Source organism: Hylobates moloch, unplaced genomic scaffold (assembly GCF_009828535.3).
Source record: "Hylobates moloch isolate HMO894 unplaced genomic scaffold, HMol_V3 SCAFFOLD_1, whole genome shotgun sequence".
Lineage (NCBI taxonomy): Eukaryota > Metazoa > Chordata > Mammalia > Primates > Hylobatidae > Hylobates > Hylobates moloch.
This window is the reverse complement of record NW_026652276.1, coordinates 54,741,624-54,766,136: the sequence shown is the minus strand read 5'-3', so window position 1 is coordinate 54,766,136 and position 24,513 is coordinate 54,741,624. Positions and strand designations below refer to the sequence as shown.

At 35.0% G+C, this 24,513-nt stretch overlaps 1 protein-coding gene across 3 annotated transcripts in view; it reads right to left on the bottom strand.

Moving 5' to 3' along the window:
* TFPI (tissue factor pathway inhibitor) overlaps positions 1 to 10,306 on the bottom strand; it is an 87,338-nt gene extending 77,032 nt beyond the window's left edge. For all 3 annotated transcript variants that reach the window (XM_032755193.2, XM_032755195.2, XM_058440366.1), the window contains exon 1: positions 10,034 to 10,306. The gene's annotated coding sequence lies outside the window, so the exon portion shown is untranslated. The remainder of the gene's footprint in view (positions 1 to 10,033) is intronic.
* Between the last annotated feature and the right edge of the window lie 14,207 nt (positions 10,307 to 24,513).

Sequence of the window (24,513 nt, the reverse complement as noted above, 5' to 3'; positions counted from 1 at the left end):
ATCAGCAGCCAAATATAACCTCACAGTTGTTTTGCTGTTTTTGCTTTCACAAAAGAGCTATTAACCAATTTAAAAATGTTTTTTGACTGAAGGATGCTTAGGGGATGAGAGGATATCAACAATATAAGCCCATGCCAAATCCCCATTTCTTATCATTAAAACTGTCCTGACATTAAAGCAATGCTCAGTTTTTTACCATAAGAGTGAAATTTTGAGATTATAATTTTAAACTGTAAAATATTTACACTTAAATTACACTTATAATTTTAAAGTGTAAAATATTTACACAGATTAAAATAAAATATGGGAAACAATGAAGCAAAACATTCTAAACTTGAAAAGTAAATTGATATTACAAACACAGAGTGACTTAAAAACAACAAAAAAAAACCCAACAAAAATCAAACCTCCATTGTAATTGCAGATTTGTTGACTAAATGTTTACTAAAAGACTGGCTAGCTTGAGCCCAGGGGGCGAAGGTTTCAGTGAGCCACTGCGCTCCAGCCTGGGCAACAGAGCAAGACTTCATCTGAAAAAAAAAAAAAGACTCGCTAAAGGGAAATTTCTTTTTGGATTTGGCTCTTTTTACAGGAAGTCATACTTTTCTGGAGAATTACTTGATGAAAAATTTCTTAACCTTACTTCATGAATCAAATCACAACTCTTTCTACATTTTAGATTGTGAAAATCTCACTGATAAGAAAAAATAATTGTTTCTCTTGGCCAAGTGCAGTGACTCACGTCTATACAACCAGCACTTTGGGAGGCTGAGGCGGGTGGGTCACCTCAGGTCAGGAGTTCAAGACCAGCCTGGCCAACATGGCGAAACCCCGACTCTACTAAAAACACAAAAATAAGCCGGTTGTGGTGTGCGCCTGTAATCACAGCTCCTCCGAGGCTGAGGCAGGAGAATCGCTTGAACCCGGGAGGCGGAGGTTGCAGTGAGCCGTGATTGTGCCACTGCACTCCAGCCTGGGTGACAGAGGGGCACCCTGTTTCAAAAAAAAGAAAAAAGAAAAAGAAAAATAATCGTTTCACTCTTTTAAGTACAAAAGTAATTGTACATGGTTTTTTAAAGAAGGGAAGTCTCTTCTAAGAATAAAACTGTTCACTGTATAGAATTAATATTTTTGTTATTCATAGTATTTTAAAAAAGTCTCATGGAGAGGAAATAGCAATACCAGGCAAAATGAGTATATATTTTTATGTTACAACCCAATAGCATATAGCATATGCAAACTATTTATTTAAATAATTTTAAAGCTAAAATGGAGATGAGGTCACACATTTATACACTGCTAGACCTAAAAACAATCATAGAAATAAGTATCTGAAATATCCAGGTTTTTTAAATACAAAAACTGAAGCTCAGGAAATTGATTTTTTCACCCCAGTGTCTTACATTTACATATTGGCAATGTTTCAACTCAGACATAGGAATGTGACCATTCAAGGAAAGGGCAACTGCAAGCTTCAAAAGACACACTACTCTCACAAATATTTTCCTTTTTATCACCTAAAGTAAATTTCAGATTACTTACAATCTCTAGAAATTAACATTTCATTAAACCATAACTAGGAAATGTTTATTTAGTATTTGAGCAAAAGTTAAGAAACATATTTAAACTTAATTAAAACAAAAATAAATTAAAGAAAATTAATTAAAACAAATTTTTATGTAATGTTTTGAGCCAAAGTCAAGAAATTTAATTAAAACAAAATCATTTTTGGTGTTTATATTTTCGATAGGTAAAAATAATTTTCTCCTACCAAATAACAGGAAATATTAATATTTGTTGCCAATTAAGAGAGGAGTGTGAGCCCTGGAAGTGGAGAAGTGAAACTGAGAGGCAGTAAGGGGGAAGGGGGAGAAGAGATCATTAGAAAATTAAGAACAAGGCAAATGTAAACATGTAAACACATTTCTTAAAATTTGCAATTGAAATCTGAAGAGAATGTGATATACTATAGATCTCCACTACTAAGAATACAACGAACAAATTGAAATAAAAAGGAAACACATAATAAAGGAAATCATGCCAATGTTTCTTTTTATAGTAATGAATAGTATTTCATTATGCCTGTTCTATTTATAGTTGTCCATAACTACTAAAACTCTCTAAAAATGAATGGAATTATTTTGTCTGGACTTTATAGTTAAATTTGTAAGTTTTTTTTTTTTCAGAAAAAGATTACATTGTTTTCTTTGAATGAATTCACTTTTCTTCATCAAAATTACTGATTTCCATACTAACTCAATTTGTTTAAAAGCAAAGCTCTTTATGGTATGTTATTGTCATTTCCTTAAGAGGGGAAAAAAAACAAAAGTTAGTATTACATATCTGAACCAAATGGAGGTTTTCAAGAATAAAATTCTGCACAACTACAAAAGCTAGTAGCTCCAAATGAAAGGAAATGGAATAAAAAATAAATGCAAGATAATACAATGAATTTTTGGCATGAGAGGAAAAAAAAGAATAATATATTAAATGTGTATTTCTCTATTATAATTACCATACATATTAAAAATGAGAATGATATAGAGAGATTGAGAGACCTGTGGCTACTTTTGGCTATTTTACCTGCTTTTTGTATTTGCTCTTCTAGGTACCTGTTATTGAGTTAGATAAGCAAATGGTATTTCAGGACCAAAACATCTATTTCCTGAAGAGTTGCTCCTTTAATTGTGTATCTACCTACCTGTCTATGTAACTCTTGTTAAATGAATTAATTTGTTAGTTAAAATCAATCTATTAATTCATAATGAATGGGATATCTTGTGGGAGGTACGTGTACTTTGCAAATACGTGGAAAGACAGTTGAGACTTTCCTAACAGGTTCTGGAATTCAGGTTGATATTACCTTTTTAAAAATTTTTAAGGATTAATAGCTAAAAAGATCAAGTCAGTTTCTTCATTTCTCCTGAAGGCCTGTTTCTATCAGATTTTATCTCTGCCTAGACAAATATATTGGAGACTTCTCAACTTTCTGCTTCTGATGATCTCAACTTGTGGTACGGCAAAAGAAGAGCAAAATGTTCACCCAGGTGTGGGAATTTCCCACAAAAATGTTACTTTATTATATTTAGGGAAAAAAGGGGGCAAAATCTACACTCATAATACCTGAGACTGGATTTCTAGAACCTTTTGGTTTCAGATTTATGATGAATTAGAAAACTTTCTGATTAGAAAAATGTTATAGTTTCAAATATTAGCTAACATTTTTATCTTTAAGTACAATAAACATGACAAATAATTATCAATGTTTTCTCTCCTATTAAGGAGAGTATTTTTAGTAATAAAAATAAGCCTTAATGTGAAAAAGCTAAGAATTCATGATTGCTTCTAATGACACGTATCTGGGAGGGGTCTGAGTTTGGTTCAAGAGAGGAACTACAGCTGTTGGTGATTACAACCATCTGCCCAGATGACATCACGATCCACTCCTCTGAATCACTCTGAAGGAACGAGGAGTCCTGGCAGCTGAGTCATGATCCCCCAGGAGCTATTAAGAAGTTCATCTTCAGTCACTTCCATCCAAAGAGAAAAAAACCCATGAAGGGTGAGAACTATGGGTCCTGAGAATGACAGGCAATTGGTGCCACTTTATTCACAGAATCCAATAAATAGTACTCTTCGATTCACATATTTAATGATCATTATTGTACATTTTTATAAAGACCACTTAGTCTAAATTGCCATTCATCTCTTTCCTATCAAAATCCTACCCAACACATAATCATATCATCAGAAATCAGACGTTCCCTTGTTGAATGCCCTACCTAACTCATTCGATTGTAATTTTCTGGGAATGGTGACCAGAGATTTGATTATTTGTAAGTTACATCAAATCCTCATTACTTTATAAATGATTTAAAATTTATCACTTGGTACACTTTCCATATCTTTCAAAGGATTAATATATAAAAAGTACACAGTTAATACTCAGCTTTAAAGACATTAAAGGACAGAGTTATACAGAAAGAAAGATCCAGAGATCTTTCTTTAATAAAGATATTAAAATTGAATCTGCTTCTTCAAGTATAATGATAGAACAGAAAGAGATCTTAAAATGGTTTAATCTGTTCCTTGGCTTTCAAAAATATAAAGTCTTCTTCTTTATTGGAGATTTCTTTATCCATAGAATATCTTAATTCCCCACTCCCCAACTTCCTCCCCATGTCAAGTTTTATCTGTCTGTAAAATATTTATGTTGTCTTCTTCGGGATATATCATTGACTGGCACTTTTTGATTCTCGTTATATATACTATTATCCTTGGATATTAAAGTAGGTCTCAAATATATCTTTCATGGTGGTGTGTAAGGTTCTGAGAGAGCTGGAAAAAAGGTATAAGCTCCCTTCTAAAGTGCAAGTATATACTTGCAGAGATATTTTTTCACTTACATTCTTGGAGATCATCCATGGTCTCCCCATGTCTTTTACAGAAGAGGCTTCCAGCACCTATTAGGGAAGCTAGATGGTCACTTGTATCTTCCTTATCTCTGTACTAGATGATAATATCGAATGCAGGTAAGTGGTGGTGGGGAGAGTAATATTGACAGAATAGTTATATGGCAAACATTGGCACCTCAGAAACTTTTTGCTTTTTTGAGGGCTCTTATTAATATTTGCAGACTTTAAAAAGGCTTGAAAAGAGTTTCATCCAGAGCTCACCACATATAGAAAAACAGATCTCTCTTGTTATGGGAATTGCGGCTAGTCCAAATTCCCCCAGATTAAACATCTTCCCTCATTTGGCACATTCTTCAGCTGTTCCTTAAGAAAAAAACATACTAAGAAAAGTTAATTTTGGGAAGTCTAGAATTAGAATAAAATTATTACATTAAAAGGAAAGCCCAGATATATCTTAAAAAATGCTTATCTTAATTTTTTTGAAAACTCACATTAGCACCAGATCATTTCTTTAATGAGTACCGATTTCCTTTCTTCATTGACTAAATAGCTTTGCTAAACGAGATTAAAACCACATAACTCAAATGAGACATATAAGATCTTGAATAATGTTCACATAGCTATAACATCAAATTCCAATGCTAATATAAATTTTGTCTACTACGTTTGTCATTTATTTGGGATTATCTGTTTGCCTCAAGTGGTGTAAAAAAAATGAGCAGGAACCACCTGAAGCTTCCTTTCACAACAAGAGAAAGTTGTAATTAGTATTTACTTTACCTAGCTTTCTTTATATGAAAGTAGCCAAGAAGCAGGGGAGAAAAGACAATTACAAGAAATTGTGATAGGAAACTATTAGGAAAAGCAATTTGTAATTTCTGATAAAACTCTAGGTAAATAACCCTGAGCACTCGTAGTCTGGCAAGTGGGAAGTACCTGTTGAACAAGTGATCATTTGATTGATTTTAAGCATGTGGAGCTCATTTGTCATCTAAAATATAGAAGAGAGTGAGATATTAGCTTCCTGAATAGCTATTGTTATTTAGAAAAAATAATGAACCAATAAACTTCTTATATAAGATGAAATAACTATTTTTTAGAAACAGTGATCTTATGTTCTTCATTGTATAAACACTTATGTACTCATATAACATAGCTCCTGGGATACAATAAACAATAAATGTATGTTTATCTTATTTAGGCAAACTAAAAGTTACAGGCTCTGTGCCCTTAAATTTTTAAATTTATATTCATCTTTTGTTTTTTAAGGTGTTATAAAATTACAATTTTAAAAGCCCTTCTATTTCTAACCACCATGTATTAACAGGGATTGGATTTTTCCACCCACCTGAAATAAGTAAAAAAAAAAAAAAGACAAAGTATAAGAAATTATATTGGTCAGTGGAGAGCAGTGATTTCATAGAGATGAGAAACAAGTGTTTAGCCCCACATTTGTATATTTGTTCCACCAGACTGAATGGAGACTCAGTTTAGTTTCTATATGAAAGCTCAGGGAGGAGGAACTCTACAAGAACCCAGTGGTCTCCCTGAGTTTGGGAGACAAAGCAGAGAGAGTCTCAGGAGGTAGTTAGGGTATATAGTACCAAACGTCGGAGAGGACAGAGTTATACAGAAAGAAAGATCCAGAGATCTTCAGATGAACTTCTAGTCTTCAGCTCAATATTGATCTGTTGCATTCATAAGAGAAAAGTCTAAAGACTGGGTGAAGCACCACCTAAAAGGGTTAGAGGGGCCCACACATGTAAAGCAGGGAATATTTTTTTGTTCCCAAGTTGCAAAACTCTCAGTTCATGGAGCATTAAGTATAGTACTCAGGTGTTTGCATCAGTAGTAGGAAAAAATTAACCATAGAATAAATAATTCTCCAGTCTTGCCTAACAAAGTTTAATAGCAAGACAACAAAATAGGAAACAGTTTCCAAGTACTTTAACTACATCCCAGAAGAGAGCTGAAGGATATTTATAGAAATACAACATATACCAACACCCAATAAGGTAAAATTCATAATATTAGGCAACCACATCAAAATTACTAGGGATGCAAAGAACAGTAGAATATAACTCATAATGAGAAAAGTCTAAATGACAGAAATGACATCAAAAACAGAATTAGCAGACAAAAATATTAAAAATTTAAAGTATTTTCCATATGTTCAGAAAACTAGAGAAAAGTTGTATTACATTTTAATATAACCATTGTGATTCATTTTCTGAGATGAAAATTAATCTTTGAAGCTTCCTAAATGGACTTTAAAATATTACCAAAATATTCATAATAAACACCATTATTCTGGAGACTTACCCTGTTTCTGAGATTTACTCTGTTTTTAAGCCTTGGGAAATGAGGAATGAGGAATGAAGTGATGCTTACAGATGAATTATCATAGAATTCAAGGACTGGATAGAAATAGATAAGGGTCAAGAAGAGGAGGAGAGATAGACTAGGTTGGCAGCAGTGTGGTGGCAGCACTTGAGGCTGTGGTATAGTTCGAGGGCGTCAAAGGCACATTGTGTTTGGTAATAAAAACTGTTTACATTTTATCAGTGTCCTACTGATGAATACTTTCACATTTCTGATGTTGAAATAGCTTTCTTGTGCCCTAATCAGCAATATATAATATTTTTTACTCACATATTGACTGGGCAATTCCTTGCAATAATTCCAAGTGTACACAGAGACCTGTGGTCCATCATATGGAACAATTGGGGTAGTTGTATTGCAGCATTGGAACTTCTATTATGGGCCATGATGTCCTTATATTCTTTTGTTTTTGAAATAATTTTAACACCTGGGTGTTCCAACTAAGAGAGGACATAGCATTCCAAATAGAGGCTTAAAGAGAAAACAGTGGATTTGACATGGGCCCATACTTTCTGTTATTGTTGGTTTGAGGAAGAAGAAAAGTAGAGGTGATGAAGTTGCCTTCAGCAACTGGTAGCTACTGGTAGTTGAATCTCAGGCTGTGGTTCTACTTGGCACCTGACACTTGGAGAAGTGAAGACAGGGAGAGAAAGGTAATAGGAAGACTGGGCCCCTGGAATTGATACATAACACCAAGAAAGCAGTCAGTGAGGATCTCAGAAAGCCAGGAGAGATGGTCTATTATGAAGAGAACTTGCTGGAAACACTTGAACACTTCCCTGTTTCTAGTGAGATTTGATATCCAGAAACACATGTCTATTGAATTCAAGTTTCTCCTAATGCACATTGTAGCAATCAGAAAGAATTATAGTGCTGCTATATTTCTGTAAAAGATAGCAGAATCTACCTTTGACACTAATGCATGAAAATATATTTGTGTTTTAAAAAGGCAACCTGCCAAATTTAATTCCTGAAGTGAGTTAATTGCTATAGATGGTAAACAAAAGAGGATGGCTAGTTGTAGAAGGCCTTTATTGAGAATAGATGAGTTGTATTGTAGTACAATCCTTAGATCATGTCCACACAGAAAAAATAAATTGATGATATAATTAACCCATTTTAACCTATGTTATAATTCAATTTAATTAATTTATACTGATAAGATTTTTTTGAAAATCCTAGTCTAAGTAATTTTCTTCACTTTTCCTATTGTCTCTTCCTTTTTATTTTTTGTAAGGATGTTTACTTTGTATTTTTTTCTTGTGTGAGGTAGAGATATCAGTTGAAAGATACCTTAAAATTTTGTGACACTGAATTTAATCAGCCAACCATTCCTAAGGAATTGATAGCATATTTACTATTTGGTTAGATGGATAGGCACTGTGGCATTAAATTAAGTCTCTAAAGTTGGCATTTTTTCTCCATTAGTTTGCCATCCTGCCCACTTACCTCTTGAATTTGAAAGATGTAAATAAAAGATTTCTAAAGATTAGAAAATTAATTTTTAAGATAATTAAGCTGTTTTGAAAATTAGACTTTATTACAAAATATGTTCTCATTTTATGTATTATTAATTTAACAATTAGTTTTATGACAGAAGATTTTAGTCAAAATAGTTGTACAATCAACAAGCAAATGATCTATGGACAATCAGTCAGACCATCAAACACCAGTTGATAACATAATCCTTTTGGACAGGAACCACATTTCCAAAAGGAGTTTTGATTTAGTCATTGGTGGTAAAACAAAAGATATCAGACTGTACCTTAAAAACAAACAAACAAAACAAAACAAAAACTTGTCCAATTCAGTATACTTAATAGAGATAGGAATCAAATAGTAGTATATGTCATTAAACTTTTCCAACAAGATTCTGTGGACACTTGAAGTAGAAAAACTTGGTTTTCCAATATAACTACTCAAATCAGTATAAATAAATATTTTAAAGCTTTACCCTTATTTTAAAATTACTTCGTTAGTTATCTGTATTTACATTAATATTTTTCAATCTTTGTTGATCCCTAATTATATTTCATATAATTTTATTAAGCTGTAGGCCACAAATTAACATTTCAAACTCAGCTAAATTTCAGGGACTATCCCCTCTTTAGTTTAAGGATTAGATGAGATATGGACACTATATATTGAAATAATCATGCACTAGAATGATAGATTTAAAATAATCTTTAAAATAGGGAGATTTTGTCATGTTCAAAAATTTTGCAGTATCTCTCAAAATTGTCACAACTTTCCCCCTTTCATGTAAATATTATGCTTTTACACATAAAATATGACTCTCTGGGCAATATGTTTCCTGCTTGAGTTTTGTCCTTTGTGTTTATATTATCTCATGTTATACAAAGTCATTTTGTGACTAATTTCCAGAGCACTGAGTCACAGTGTGGCTGTTGCTTATCTTTTCTTTTTTCCCACATGGTAGTACTCTTGGCCCTTATTTTTGGTAATTATTTTATAATAATGAGTGCTTTTTCATAATTAAATAATTGTTTCTCTCATTATATTTCTGTGGTTGTTTAGTGCTGTATTATATGCTTTCATTTTTTACTAGAAGCAAACATTTTATAACCAACAGGAACATAACAGTACATCATGTAGGCATGTTATCTATTGTTTTAATTGACAAAATTGCACAACATAGACTTGATCGTAAGTATTCTTGTTTAGGTATCTCAGAATATAACCTTTGGTCTTTGGAGAATTGTAAAATATTTCCTTAGAGAGATTAGTTAATGCTGGCATAAAATAATTTATATTATGATTATTTTAATGTTTATACCTCATTTTAAATATCATCAACTAATAGTACTGAAAGATTATTTGAATAGAAGAATAACAGTCTCTATTTTATATGTTACGAAATAAAATGGAAAGGTAAACCAAACTTTCAAAAACTTCCAATTAACCAAGCACAATTAGTAAAGAATTCTACTGCAATCTTCAAATTATAAAAAAGCTACATACACCAATTAGTTACAAAAATGTTTATGGTTTAAAATCATAAACATTGCACATAAATGCAAAATGCTGAGAACTCAAGTTTGGATTGCAGTTTGAGTTTACTCTGTTTACAGGGAAGGGTTGATTTTCATTTTTGGCAAATAAACAGTGATCCTCCCCTATCAGTTCTTTGCCTCTCAGCACCCTGCTTTTCCCCCCGAGAAAAAGAAATTAAAGTTATTTCTTATGGGCTAGACAGTATATTGCCAGGTACTCACAAGTAAAATCTCTGATGAAAGTTCTTGGAATGTTTTTTTCAAAACGGAGTTGAGGTTATTTTGTTTTTCCTTCCAGGTATTGAAGACAGGATTTATCTTCTCTACTTCTTCTTTTAGAAATAGATCAAGAAACTGGTGATTGAAGAGTAACTGAAAGAAACGCAATCTGATCTTACTAGCAGTGAACGAGCGAGGTAAGAATTTGACTATTATCCAGCCTAAAGTCGCTGCTGTCTATTAGAGCACAGAGGGAGCCTCAGAGTCGGCTTCAGAGATCACTGGCAGTTGGGAATAGCCCAACTTCCTGTTAGGTCACTGCAACTCTGACTCTATTTAGTCTAAACCTCTTTTTTCTTTCTTTTTTTTTTTTTTTTTTTTTTTTTTTAGTGGAGGAAACAGATGAAGGAAACAGCTTACACCAAGATTTCAGTTACGATCATTTTGAATAGCTATTTCCTTTACTTTCCAGGATTGTTTTTGTAATCAGTTGAAAAAGAATGCTTTTTTCCCCCTAGAATTAGGGTTTAAAAAATTACATATTTATTATTACATTGTTAATAAATAAACTTTTTTGCAGTTTGTTTCTTCTTCAAGTTATTTCATTCGTTTCACCCACTGTCAATATATTTATTTTTTTAAAAAGTCTGAGGGCTACCATTGGAGGTGTCTCTTAGTGAGACAATGTAATACATTATCTGTTGCAGGTGTCAGGCTTTGAGCCTTACCTTAGCTACTTGCTAACTTGGCTCCTCAGCCAAGTTATTTGAATTTGCTATGCCTCAGTTCCTTTGTTCCTAAAATGTTGATAATAAAAGTTTCTGGGCTTGATATAAGTACTAAATGGCTTAATACATAAAAAGTACTTAAGGCAGGCCCCAGCATGTAGCAAACCTCCAGTAATTGTTGACTATCATTATCGCTGTTTTCTGTATTTCTATTATTATTCTACAAAATATGTAAATATTTAAAGATGTCAACCAGAGTCTCTGCTGTATGTCCCTATCATTGAGGTTCATCCTTACTGTTTCTGTATTGGAATTATGGTCATATCAGACTAAGATCACTAGAGATCTAATAAATGGGCAGAAATCTACTTTGCCAGGAAGGCTGAAGACATTTGGTCAGAAAATATATGAGTTTCTTGCTTCTCCATCTCAGATTCTTTGTGCCTTCGATTTTTCTTGCTTTCCTTAGACCTCTCTGTAAAAGGTAACCTTTCATCTTGTGTATTTTTAATACGTATTGAATAATTATTTGGTTACTGGAACATAAATCATCTGATTTAATCCTCACAACTAGCTTATAAAGAAGGTCCTCTTTGTATGCCCATTTCACAGGTCTAGGAAGATTGGTTCAGCATGTGGAGCTGTGATTCTAATGTCATGCAGTCTGACTTTAGAGCAAAAATGTTTAAACCCTCCTCCATGCTGCCTTCTCACTCATGTTCTGGATTTCATATCATGTTAATAACTTATCTTCTATTATCTCATGCCCTGCCCCTCAACCACAATCAAAGCTATCATCTCACTCAGATTGTAGAGGAAAGTCCTTTTTTCTTGGTACCACCGTGGACCTTGATTAAACTTTTGACGAATCTATAGCTCAGGTAGAGGCAAGCTCAGCCACTCAGATTTTCTTTCTTGAAAGCATAAAATGAGAACTATAGAAAAAGTACATAGTGTAGAAATAAAATAAAATTTCAGGACTATCTAAATTTATTATGTCAAGGAAAAAAATTAAGCCCTGGAGCCTGTCACGTAGGATATTTGCAATTCTGCCCCTTAGATTGTATATTGGCTCTCTTCCTGATTGTTGTTCTAAAAATGACTAGCAGAGACCAGATATCAGACCTTCCCCTACTTCCAATTATGCATCTTTGTTATAGATTAACTGCCTCCTTTATTGTCTGGTACCTAATTCAGACCAGATGGCACCCAAGACCCCATGACTGTTACATCTTCAGTGTGGAATGTTAAATACACCTTTCCCAAAACAAAAGCACCACCTGGACCAATCAGCTAATTGTAACTATGCCATTAAGGCTTATGAAGAAAGATGCTGAAATTTTGTTAAGCTCCCCTAAACTTTGTCTTTATAAGTGATCCCAAACTTCTATACTTCTGAACTCTGACTTCCATTCTTTGGAATCTGTCCTTCCTGAACAGCTTGTCCTCAAACTTTGTGCTTGAATAAACTCTCTTTAAACTAGATTCTGACCTTTTAGTTATTTTAGGTTGATAACAGTAAATGTCAGGCTCTTAACTAAAAGGCCAGATAGAGAAAGGGCTAACAGCCACAATGTCTGTGTGCAAGAGAGAACCAGGCAAAGAATGAAAGCAAGAGCAAGAGTGAGCAAATGATGAGAGCATGATGCCTGAGCTCTACAGTGGCAGTACATGCCCAGGCCTAGCTCAAGTTTTCCGAAGTACTCAGGAACACGCATCCTTGCAGTAAACCCCTTTTTGTCCTAAAGTCATTTAAAAATGTTTTTCTTAGAATGTTAAGAACCCTATCTGAAAGAGCCATAGCTGAGCTGAGTGGTTTTTTTTTTTTTTTTAATACCAGAGATTATCAATTTCATAGTTAAGCTGTGCTTGGCATCAGTGAAAACTTCTCATCATTTTAAAAAATGTAACTTACAAAACCTTCAGCATTCTTGTGCTAAAGAGAATGTGAGAACTTGATGTTATGATATTGTTAAGTCAGCCTGATGCTGTAACTATGGACCCTGTAGACTCAGCTCCTCCCTCCCAAAGGCTTGTGCAAGATCCTTTCTGTGTTTTTTGTTTTGTTTTGTTTTGTTTTTTTGCTAGTTTACTATTTCACTGTGCATAACTCTAAGTCTAATTTATTTGGATAAAACAAATATTCTCACCAACAATTTGCCTATCTGCCTTTGTATCTTAAACCTCTCTGTATCTAATAAGTTTCTGTATTTCGTTTCTCACCATGTTTTGTTATTTTTTCTTTCCAACTCACACATGTCAAATTATATTCTCAGCTCTTATTATAAGCTTTAATATTTCTTGACTAAGATATAAAACTAATCTTTTTTTCCTTTACTTGCCCTACCTATCAGGGGACATTTCCTAACTTTATCCTTTAAGAATGTTGGGTATTAAAACATATCTGATGTTTCAATAAGTTCAGGTAATTCTAACTGATCATGGTGAGAAGGTTACACATTGTTGCAGGATAGAGAACACTAAGATGTTAAAACTACAGATTAAACAGAGGTTTTGATAAATATCCAAAAAAATTAAATTTTATCACATCAAATATTAATTTCATGCTTTTTTGTCTACTTTAAAGTCAGTAAATATTAGATATTCAATTATTTCATATTTTAAACAATTACTTTTCATACAAAATGTGACTGCAAAGATGTTTAACTGGATTGGGTGAAGGGTGAGTCCTTGAGCTTCACTGTTCATTCCAGTCTTCATCCTTATATGTAGAATCTAAGCCATATACTGTTTTTAGTTCACTTTTTCTGAAAATGGATTTCTGAAAACGGATCAGCAAATGAAAACAATGGATATTATCAGATTTCAGATGTAAAAAAGACTGGCCTCTAGGCTATATCAGATTATATTTATTAAAACTCTATGTAATAGGTAAGACACATGCAAACATGATTTTAAATGTGCCTCTATATTTACTTAATCATTACTGAAATTTATTTAGCTCTTAAGTCCCTATGTTTACTGATGTGGAAAGTGCAATCTTGCTTTTTCTAGGTAATTTATTACTAGCTAAATTACCAGTTAAAATTTGGTCACTTTGGGGAAAATCTAGGCAATTCAGATGTGTCCTGCTCTCATTCCTTCCCTTCTTCTGAGAGCACCTGAACCTTTGGGAGTGATTGGGAAAGGCCCCTGGCCCATTTTCTCCTCTCTGTCCTGACTACCCTCTGCTAAGAGGGCTTTTATAGCTTGGTTGTGTCTATTAGAGACAAGATTTAAAATTAAAAATATGTTCTCATTTCAGATCATAGTTCTTGCAGTTTAAAGCCTTGCCTTTCAAGACAATCTTCTTTCCTGTGGGTTGAAACATCGATTCGGCAAGTCACATGAAGTTCTTTTTGCTCTTATCTTTATCTGCCAGGGATAAAGGGTAAGGACAAAAAGAAATGGAAAAACATATCAGGTGGCAAATCAAAATACTACCAACTATAGTCCAGCCACCTTATTTTTAGCTAAATTTAATATCGTGTTCATTTTAACAATAGTTGAGATACCTAATATTAAGTACATCATGCAAGTATCTGCATAATTAATTTCTCTTTAGATATTTGTTTCAACCATTAAGTATCTCAATTTTTCATATTTCTTAAGAATTAAAAAAAATCCATCTCACAGGGAACGAGGGACAATTAGATACACGTGAAGGAGAAGAGACATACTTAGATTCTTTTCCTACTTCTCTGTCTGGTAGATTATGTTATTTGTTCAAACATACATATTTGCTTCCCCTCCCTTTTGGTCCCTCTTTGGTAACCAGTGAAAAGAGAATATTTCTCTCTTCTCGAACATAAGATTTTGCTACATTACTGGCTTTGGCAAATACAATGAGCAGAAATATATGTACACAACAGCTGGGTAGAATTTTTATGAGCTTCATGACAAGTTTATGAGTTTTATATTCTATTTTTTTCCATTGTTTCTGCCAGATGATTGTTATGTTCAAGATAAAGGCTACTCTTTCATAATCATAATAAAGAGGAAAAGAAGCACAAACATAGATGACCCACGAAGGTGATTGAAAATGAACCCTTTGTTGGTGAAAGCTCTGTATATTTGGGAGTAGTTTGCTACCAAGCATAAGTTAGGCAGAAATGAACAATACACTATCTTTACTGCACGCATATAATGACATTATGTAACCCTGAACCACTGGACTAAATTGGACTGCTAGACCCCACGTCTTCCATCTCCCTGTGCCCCATCTTCTTCCTACACATTCCTTACAGCATATGAAGTAATTTGGGGGAGAATCCTTTCCTGAATTTACCTGTGGTAAGCAGCAGCCTTCAACAATTAATTAAACAAGGAGCAATTTGAAATATGTTGCAGATTAAAGTAAATTATTGTTAAGCAGCCTAGTAGTAACAAAATGGTTTTCAGGAATTTTCTATTCACAAACAAGCTGAGTCCATCTGTAGGAAAATTCCGTCTTCTCAACTGGTTAAATTTTCACATGGATATCAAAATAAATACATAGATGCAAAGGTTTAGTGCCAGCATTGTTGTAATTTTTGTTTGATCTATGTCACATTTATTATTAATAAGATATTTCTTGCTAAGTTGAAATGAGAATGGTTATTGAGAAGTAGTTGTAGCACGTGGGACTATGAACCTCTAGTCATGGTTTGAGGGTTACTTAGCTCTCACAGAAAAATTTTCAAAGAAGTATTCGTCATAAATTGCATTAAGGTTTTCACAATAAAATATTGCTACTTATTTTTTTTTTTTTTTTACAGTAGGGAATCTTTTTTTTTTTTTTATTTATTATACTTCAGGTTTTAGGGTACATGTTAACAATGTGCAGGTTTGTTACATATGTATCCATGTGCCATGTTGATTTCCTGCACCCATTAACTCGTCATTTAGCATTAGGTATATCTCCTAATGCTGTCCTTCCCCCCTCCCCCACCCCACAACAGTCCCCGGAATGTGATGTTCCCCTTCCTGTGTCCATGAGTTCTCATTGTTCAATTCCCACCTATGAGTGAGAACATGCGGTGTTTGGTTTTTTGTCCTTGCGATAGTTTACTGAGAATGATGGTTTCCAGTTTTATCCATGTCCCTACAAAGGACACGAACTCATCATTTTTTATGGCTGCATAGTATTCCATGGTGTATATGTGCCACATTTTCTTAATCCAGTCTATCGTTGTTGGACATTTGGGTTGGTTCCAACTCTTTGCTATTGTGAATAGTGCCACAATAAACATACGTGTGCATGTGTCTTCATAGCAGCATGATTTATAGACCTTTGGGTATATACCCAGTAATGGGATGGCTGGGTCAAATGGTATTTCTAGTTCTAGATCCCTGAGGAATCGCCACACTGACTTCCACAATGGTTGAACTAGTTTACAGTCCCACCAACAGTGTAAAAGTGTTCCTATTTCTCCACATCCTCGCCAGCACCTGTTGTTTCCTGATTTTTTAATGATGGCCATTCTAACTGGTGTGAGATGGTATCTCACTGTGGTTTTGATTTGCATTTCTCTGATGGCCAGTGATGATGAGCATTTCTTCATGTGTTTTTTGGCTGCATAAATGTCTTCTTTTGAGAAGTGTCTGTTCATGTCCTCTGCCCACTTTTTGATGGGGTTGTTTGTTTTTTTCTTGTAAATTTGTTTGAGTTCATTGTAGATTCTGGATATTAGCCCTTTGTCAGATGAGTAGGTTGCAAAAATTTTCTCCCATTCTGTAGGTTGCCTGTTCACTCTGATGGTAGTTTCTTTTGCTGTGCAGAAGCTCTTTAGTTTAATTAGATCCCATTTGTCAATTTTGGCTTTTGTTGCCATTGCTTTTGGTGTTTTAGACATGAAGTCCTTGCCCACGCCTATGTCCTGAATGGTATTGCCTAGGTTTTCTTGTAGGATTTTAATGGTTTTAGGTCTAACATTTAAGTCTTTAATCCATCTTGAATTAATTTTTGTATAAGGTGTAAGGAAGGGATCCAGTTTCAGCTTTCTACATATGGCTAGCCAGTTTTCCCAGCACCATTTATTAAATAGGGAATCCTTTCCCCATTTCTTGTTTTTGTCAGGTTTGTCAAAGATCAGATAGTTGTAGATATGCGGCATCATTTCTGAGGGCTCTGTTCTGTTCCATTGATCTATATCTCTGTTGTGGTACCAGTACCATGCTGTTTTGGTTACTGTAGCCTTGTAGTATAGTTTGAAGTCAGGTAGCGTGATGCCTCCAGCTTTGTTCTTTTGGCTTAGGATTGACTTGGCGATGCGGGCTCTTTTTTGGTTCCATATGAACTTTAAAGTAGTTTTTTCCAATTCTGTGAAGAAAGTCATTGGTAGCTTGATGGGGATGGCATTGAATCTATAAATTACCTTGGGCAGTATGGCCATTTTCACGATATTGATTCTTCCAACCCATGAGCATGGAATGTTCTTCCATTTGTTTGTATCCTCTTTGATTTCATTGAGCAGTGGTTTGTAGTTCTCCTTGAAGAGGTCCTTCACATCCCTTGTAAGTTGGATTCCTAGGTATTTTATTCTCTTTGAAGCAATTGTGAATGGGAGTTCACTCATGATTTGGCTCTGTGTTTGTCTGTGATTGGTGTACAAGAATGCTTGTGATTTTTGTACATTGACTTTGTATCCTGAGACTTTGCTGAAATTGCTAATCAGCTTAAGGAGATTTTGGGCTGAGACAATGGGATTTTCTAGATATACAATCATGTCATCTGCAAACAGGGACAGTTTGACTTCCTCTTTTCCTAATTGAATACCCTTTATTTCCTTCTCCTGCCTGATTGCTCTGGCCAGAACTTCCAGCACTATGTTGAATAGGAGCGGTGAGAGAGGGCATCCCTGTCTTGTGCCAGTTTTCAGAGGGAATGCTTCCAGTTTTTGCCCATTCAGTATGATATTGGCTGTGGGTTTGTCGTATATAGCTCTTATTATTTTGAGATACGTCCCATCAATACCTAATTTATTGAGAGTTTTTAGCATGAAGCGTTGTTGAATTTTGTCAAAGGCCTTTTCTGCATCTATTGAGATAATCATGTGGTTTTTGTCTTTGGTTCTGTTTATATGCTGGATTACATTTATTGATTTGCGTATGTTGAACCAGCCTTGCATCCCAGGGATGAAGCCCACTTGATCATGGTGGATAAGCTTTTTGATGTGCTGCTGGATTCGGTTTGCCAGTATTTTATTGAGGATTTTTGCATCAATGTTCATCAAGGATATTGGTCTGAAATTCTCTTTTTTGGTTATGTCTCTGCCAGGTTTTGGTATCAGGACGATGCTGGCTTCATAAAATGTGTTAGGGAGGATTCCCTCTTTTTCTATCGATTGGAATAGTTTCAGAAGGAATGGTACCAGTTCCTCCTTGTACCTCTGGTAGAATTCAGCTGTGAATCCATCAGGTCCTGGACTCTTTTTGGTTGGTAAGCTATTGATTATTGCCACAACTTCAGAACCTGTTATTGGTCTATTCAGAGATTCGACTTCTTCCTGATTTAGTCTTGGGAGGGTGTATTTGTCGAGGAAGTTATCCATTTCTTCTATATTTTCTAGTTTATTTGCATAGAGATGTTTGTAGTATTCTCTGATGGTAGATTGTATTTCTGTGGGATCGGTGGTGATATCCCCTTTTTCATTTTTTATTGCATCTATTTGATTCTTCTCTCTTTTCTTCTTTATTAGTCTTGCTAGCGGTCTATCAATTTTGTTGATCTTCTCAAAAAAGCAGCTCCTGGATTCATTAATTTTTTGAAGGGTTTTTTGTGTCTCTATTTCCTTCAGTTCTGCTCTGATTTTAGTTATTTCTAGCCTTCTGCTAGCTTTTGAATGTGTTTGCTCTTGCTTTTCTAGTTCTTTTAATTGTGATGTTAAGGTGTCAATTTTGGATCTTTCCTGCTTTCTCTTGTGGGCATTTAGTGCTATAAATTTCCCTCTACACACTGCTTTGAATGTGTCCCAGAGATTCTGGTATGTTGTGTCTTTGTTCTCATTGGTTTCAAAGAACATCTTTATTTCTGCCTTCATTTCATTATGTACCCAATAGTCATTCAGGAGCAGGTTGTTCAGTTTCCATGTAGTTGAGCGGTTTTGAGTGAGTTTCTTAATCCTGAGTTCTACTTTGATTGCACTGTGGTCTGAGAGACAGTTTGTTATAATTTCTGTTCTTTTACATTTGCTGAGGAGAGCTTTACTTCCAACTATGTGGTCAATTTTGGAATAGGTGTGGTGTGGTGCTGAAAAAAATGTATATTCTGTTGATTTGGGGTGGAGAGTTCTGTAGATGTCTATTAGGTCCACTTTGTTTAGAGCTGAGTTCAATTCCTGGATATCCTTGTTAACTTTCTGTCTCGATGATCTGTCTAATGTTGACAGTGGGGTGTTTAAATCTCCCATTATTATTGTGTGGGAGTTTAAGTCCCTTTGTAGGTCACTGAGGACTTGCTTTATGAATCTGGGTGCTCCTATGTTGGGTGCATATATATTTAGGATAGTTAGCTCTTCTTGTTGAATTGATCCCTTTACCATCATGTAATGGCCTTCTTTGTCTCTTTTGATCTTTGTTGGTTTAAAGTCTATTTTATCAGAGACTAGGATTGCAACCCCTGCCTTTTTTTGTTTTCTATTTGCTTGATAGATCTTCCTCCATCCCTTTATTTTGAGTCTGTGTGTGTCTCTGCACGTGAGATGGGTTTCCTGAATACAGCACACTGATGGGTCCTGACTCCTTATCCAGTTTGCCAGTCTGTGTCTTTTAATTGGAGCATTTAGCCCATTTACATTTAACGTTAATATTGTTATGTGTGAATCTGATCCTGTCATTATGATGTTAGTTGGTTATTTTGCTCATTAGTTGATGCAGTTTCTTCCTAGCCTTGATGGTCTTTACAATTTGGCATGCTTTTGCAGTGGCTGGTACCGGTTGTTCCTTCCCATGTTTAGTGCTTCCTTCAGAAGCTCTTTTAGGGCAGGCCTGGTGGTGACAAAATCACTCAGCGTTTGCTTATCTGTAAAGTATTTTATTTCTCCTTCACTTATGAAGCTTAGTTTAGCTGGATGGGAAATTCTGGGTTGAAAATTCTTTTCTTTAAGAATGTTGAATATCGGCCCCCACTCTCTTCTGGCTTGTAGAGTTTCTGCCGAGAGATCAGCTGTTAGTCTGATGGGCTTCCCTTTGTGGGTAACCCGACCTTTCTCTCTGGCTGCCCTTAACATTTTTTCTTTCATTTCAACTTTGGTGAATCTGACAATTCTGTGTCTTGGAGTTGCTCTTCTCGAGGAGTATCTTTGTGGTGTTCTCTGTATTTCCTGAATCTGAATGTTGGCCTACCTTGCTAGATTGGGGAAGTTCTCCTGGATAATATCTTGCAGAGTGTTTTCCAACTTGGTTCCATTCTCCCCGTCATTTTCAGGTACACCAATCAGACGTAGGTTTGGTCGTTTCACGTAGTCCCAAATTTCTTGGAGGCTTTGTTCATTTCTTTTTATTCTTTTTTCTCTAGACTTCCCTTCTCACTTCATTTCATTCATTTCATCTTCCATCAGCGATACCCTTTCTTCCAGTTGATCGCATCTGCTACTGAGGCTTCTGCAATCGTCACGTAGTTCTCGAAACTTGGCTTTCAGCTCCATCATCTCCTTTAAGCCCTTCTCTCCATTGGTTATTCTAGTTATCCATTCTTCTAATTTTTTTTCAAAGTTTTTAACTTCTTTGCTATTGTTTTGAATTTCCTCCCGTAGCTCAGAGTAGTTTGATCATCTGAAGCCTTCTTCTCTCAACTCGTCAAAGTCATTCTCCATCCAGCTTTGTTCCGTTGCTGGTGAGGAACTGCGTTCCTTTGGAGGAGGAGAGGTGCTCTGCTTTTTAGAGTTTCCAGTTTTTCTGCTCTGTTTTTTCCCCATCTTTGCGGTTTTATCTACTTTTGGGCTTTGATGATGGTGATGTACAGATGGGTTTTTGGTGTGGATGTCCTTTCTGTTTGTTAGTTTTCCTTCTACCAGACAGGACCCTTAGCTGCAGGTCTGTTGGAGTTTACTAGAGGTCCACTCCAGACCCTGTTTGGCTGGGTGTCAGCAGTGGTGGCTGCAGAACAGCGGATTTTCGTAAGACCACAAATTCAGCTGTCTGATAATTCCTCTGGAAGTTTTGTCTCAGAGGAGTACCCGGTTGAATGAGGTGTCAGTCTGTCCCTACTGGGGGGGTGCCTCCCAGTTAGGCTGCTCAGGGGTGAGGGACCCACTTTAGGAGGCAGTCTGTCCATTCTCAGATCTCCAGCTGCATGCTGGGAGAACCACTACTCTCTTCAAAGCTGTCAGTCAGACAGGGACGTTGAAGTCTCTGGAGATTCCTGCTGACTTTTTGTTTGTCTGTGCCCTGCCCCCAGAGGTGGAGCCTACAGAGGCAGACAGGCCTCCTTGAGCTGTGGTGGGCTCCACCCAGTTCGAGCTTCCTGGCTGCTTTGTTTACCTAAGCAAGCCTGGGCAATGGCGGGTGCCCCTCCCCCAACCTCACTGCCGCCTTGCAGCTTTATCTCAGACTGCTGTGCTAGCAATCAGCAAGACTCCATGGGCATAGGACCCTCCAAGCCAGGTGCCGGATACAATCTCCTAGTGTGCCGTTTTCCAGGCCCGTTGGGAAAGCGCAGTATGATGGTGGGACTGACCCAATTTTCCAGGTGCCGTCTGTTACCCCTTTCTTTGACTAGGAAAGGGAACTCCCTGACCCCTTGCGCTTCCCGAGTGAGGCAGTGCCTCGCCCTGCTTCGGCTCACGCACAGTGCGCTTCACCGACTGTCCTACACCCACTGTTTGGCACTCCCTAGTGAGATGAAACAGGTACCTCAAGCAGAAATGCAGAAATCACCAGTCTTCTGTGTCGCTCGGGCTGGGAGCTGGAGACCGGAGCTGTTCCTATTCGGCCATCTTGGCTCCACCCGCACAGTAGTCTATTGCTACTTATTTGTAATGTAATGTCTCACAAAGAAGAAAAAAATTTCTTCTGTGGACTGAAAAAATATTTTCTGTGTGAGATATTACATTAAACAAATTCTAGTTTTCTATAATCAGACTTTCTTCTACATAGTATGGTGATATTATTTAGATATCACTTATATTAATGTAGTTTATTCCTAATACTATTTCATTTATTTCTCTACCTCTTTCTGTGAGAACCTTGTAAGTATATCTATATCTCTGAAATGTAAATAAGGAGGTAAATTGATATACATAAACTGATTTACTTTTTAAAGGTGCATAACAAGGGTTTCCTATATGCTTACCTCGATAAATAAGTCCTATACAAATGACATACCTGTTACAAAAGTATCACAGACTCTTAGGTCACAATAATTGATAAAAATCATCCAGCATAAGAAAAGTAATATTCCCACTGCACTTTGCAATCTCTTGCTTTCATCTGTGGACCAAACATTAGGAGAGCCTTGTCAAAGCACCGTGTGTTCAGAGGATTGAGTCAAAAACAAAAAAACAAAAAAACAAACAAACAAAAAAAAAAGATAGGATTTTGCCATGTTGCCCAGCTGGTCTCAAACTTCTGATCTGCCTGTCTCAGCCTCCCAAAGTGCTGGGATTACAGGCGTGAGCCACCACACCTGGTCTGAATAATAATTTTTATTCAAAATATTTTATTTTTATTTTTGTCTTTCTTTATTAAGTATATATTTGTGTTTTCACTAATTTTTTCTAAGAGGAACCAGAAAAAAAAAAAAAAAAGACATGGTCATGCTCTTTGGAACTCTGAGGAAACATGGCTCACTAACAATCACAAAGCTAATGGTTTTGTGATTATCTATTTCCCTCTGTCTAATAATACAAGATATATCTACAAAAACAAGAATGGTTAGCAAACAGAGAGTTTGACTGATTTTTGGTAAAAATCATAAAAATATTGCTAACAGATAATCTCTATTTTAGACATTTGAAAATAATTTCCTGTAAGTTTATAAACATTTTATTAAAGTATTTTTACTTACAAGTTTCTTAGAAAAAACTTTAAAAAGTATGAAAAAATAGCACATAAACATATCACATAGACATATTTATTAAGCACCAACTATATGACGAATACTGTTCAAGGATTTAAAAAAAACAGCAAAGGACAAGACAGATAAAACCACAATAAAGTGAATTCTAGCGATGATCACAACTTTTACTCTGCAGGAGGATTACAACAAACTGAAGAATGTCTCACCTTTTGATATGTCTCCTTTTAAAGCTGCTTAGAAATAAGTTATTCCCAAGCTTCATTTAAAATTCTGTTTATTTATGCCTTTTAATTTATAGAGTCATGTTGGTGTATCTTGGGGAGGTTTTCACTGGTTATTCAACATCTAAAATGTAAAGAAAAAATTTTATTCATCTCATATTCAGATTTTTTTTAATTTAAAATTTGAATCCCATGGTGAATAATTATATTTTTATGTCAATTTCTAGTCACTTGCACTTTACAGTTTATGATAGTAAGCTCCTTTAATGACACTTAAATTTTTTCCTCAGTTTTATAGGCAAAACCTGGCAAAATTTTAAATTTGCAGTCCCTTGAGTAACAGTGAAGTTGAATATTAATTTTCTTATTGGATATTTTTCTTTTTCTTTTGTGAATTATTATTTATGTTCTTTGCTCATTTTGTATTATGTAAACATATGTACATATGTGCATATATTACATATGCTACATAAACTTATGTATATATTTTGCATATATGTATATATACACATAAGCTTAAGGATAAAATGCAATATTCTTTCTATTATTAGATACTATTGTCCTAACACAAATAAATCTGTATAACGATAATAGTAGTATGGTAATAATAAACATTATTTAATACCTATTACTGTTGTATCTCTTCAAATAATTATTTTAATATTTAAACAATCCTATAAAGTAGCTGTTGTCACTATTTTAAATCTAAAGAAATTTGAGAATTATTAGAACGCTCAATTAAATTAGCCAGAGTTTTAGTACTTACTGGCAGTAAGGAGCCAAGCATAGTTTAAACTCAAATCTGTTACTCCTTTGTCTGTAATCGTTCCAGTGGGCACTAATGCGTTGATGCCACTATGCAAGTGATTAGAAGGCAGAGAGTAAGTGGCATTTTGATTCCCATTGGCAAGGCCCCTTCTGTCATCATGAAATTATTTTTATAATCTTTCTTCTTTTATTATGTTTTTATTTCTAAACCAAAGGACTGATGTTGTTTGAAATAAGAAGTGTTTGGTTGGTTGAAGTCTTTGTTTGGAGAGGAGAAAATTGGAATGTGATCAAAATTTGTAGGAATAGAGAAGAAAATGGTAGTCCTTCGAATACTATGTTTCTTCAAATTCTATTAAAATGGTTCATGCTTGCTCAGAGAAAAAGGGATTACTTGTAGTTAATTACTGCCCTCTGTTGACGACATGATATATAAATTGTAATTCATGTTTTAAAAAGAAAGTTAAAATTACAAGAAAACTCATTTATGAAGATTAGTAATTGAATCTCAAAAAATTCAAGTGTTTGCCCAAACACATATATAGCTAGTTAATTACGGGGACAAGTGAGACTCCAAGTGTCATAAGCTATGATTAGTCTGGTGTTGACTAAATTAACAACAGTATTATTTTTGGCCTGAAAATATTTTCCTATTTTCTGAGACTCAAAAACAAAGGTTGTAGTACTCAAAATAATTCAAAATACATTTTACTTAAGAAAAATTTAAATACAATTTATATTCAGGTTAAAATAAATTAGGCAGTACAG